Genomic DNA, 1,853 nt, shown 5'->3' on the forward strand with positions numbered 1-1,853 from the left:
TTTCTCTTCACAGATGCTGCCAGACTACTGAGCTTTTCCAGCAACTTCTGATTATGTTACAAGAGGTACTGCCTGGTAACTATGGATCAGTTTACACAGTGAGTGGAGGCATTCAACCAAAGACTGTTCTGCCCCATTTCTAGCAAAAATATTGAGGAGGAAATCATACCTGAATGGGGAGCCCCAGCTAAATGGATTCAGACCAAGAGGCCCATTTTATAGATAAATTTATTAAGGAAGTATGCAGCAAATAGGAATTAAACAAAAATTTCACATGCCATATTATCCATAAAGTTCTGGCATGACTGAAAGAATTAATCACACATTAAATAAATCTCAAGAGCAAAGGGCGGACAGGGAAAGTTTGGTGACCATCCTGCGGTAGGCTAATGCACCAAATAAGAATGTACAGGATTCACAGCTTTCGAATTAATCACCAGTTGAGTCATACAATCGCTAGAAGGAAAAATTCTCACTTAGGCTGGTGTGGGACCACTTAGTGGTGGAATCCAAGAATATGTCAGGGAACTGAGTAAACAGTTACACATGATTCAGAATGAAGTCAAGGACAGGCAAACAGTTCAGGACATAGAACAAGGGTTGGAGACAAGGACATGGTAAAGGTAGAGCCAGAGTGGAGCTGATGCCAGCTACAGTGTCATGACTTTATGAGATAAATGATGACAGGTCATATGCGTGTGTGCTGAAAGGTATGAAAATATGGAGTAGATGGAAACACTAAACATAATTAAAACAGCTGGAGGATTCTAAGGAGCTTAACAATTACCTGACTGCCAGGGGTCAGTCTTAATATTGTTACAGGTATCAGCTGGTGCTCATGATGCTTGCAAGGGAATGGGAGGTGCTGATAGCGAACATGGAGCATGGAACTCTACCCTGGATAACACATTCAGCTACCCACAGCAGAATCGAGAGAATGGATTGAGCAAAGTAACATCTGCTAGTCACTATATTCTGACTAGAGTGCCATTGTGAATGGATTACACTATCATCATCAGCAAAGAAAGACTGGGAATTCCTATTCGACTTACAAACAAAACACTGGGTGTGCATGGGTAACAGACAAACCCTATAGTAGCTATGCCAGTAGGTGGGTGGTATGAAACTGGTAATTATACTGATAATTGGGAGTTTTGTACACCAGATGGACTGGCTCTTAAATCCTGGTATGATTCTGAAGAGAGACGAGACACCAGAGGGGTATATGATCTCACCATGTGGTTAGCTATTTGATATCATGTGTGTGAAGTCAGTGTAACGTATACTACTCATTCCACATTCACCACAAATAGAAATAATGTAGGCCCATTGTTCCAACTGGTCATGGGTTGGACTCAGCTCGCTGTATTTGTGAGGGAACTGGCCTCAATGGTCAGTATTGTGAAAAACTGTACATACGTTTGGAAATTGTATTTTGGTAAATCAAACAAAGACAGGGCTTATACAGTTAATAGTAGGTCCTGGGTAGTGTTGTAGTACAGAGAGACCTAGGGGTTCAAGGACATAATTCTATAAATTTGTGACACAGGTAGACAGGGTGGTCAAAAATACCTTAGATTATAGGATGTCATATTGAGGTTGTACTGGATGTTGATGAAGCCTCTTCTGCAGGACTGTGTAGAGTTCTGGTTGTCCTGTTTTAGGAAGGATATTATTAAATTGGAGAGGGTTCAGAAAAGATTTACCAGGGCATTGCTGGAAATGGAGGGGTTGAGTTATAGGCTGGATAGTCTGGGACATTGTCTGGAGCATAGGATGTTAAGGGATGACCTTATAGAGGCTTATAATATCATGAGGGGTATAGATAGGGTGAATAGCAAAGGTCTTTTCCC

Source organism: Rhincodon typus, chromosome 29, assembly GCF_021869965.1.
Source record: "Rhincodon typus isolate 14 chromosome 29, sRhiTyp1.1, whole genome shotgun sequence".
In the NCBI taxonomy this organism is placed as follows: Eukaryota; Metazoa; Chordata; class Chondrichthyes; order Orectolobiformes; family Rhincodontidae; genus Rhincodon; species Rhincodon typus.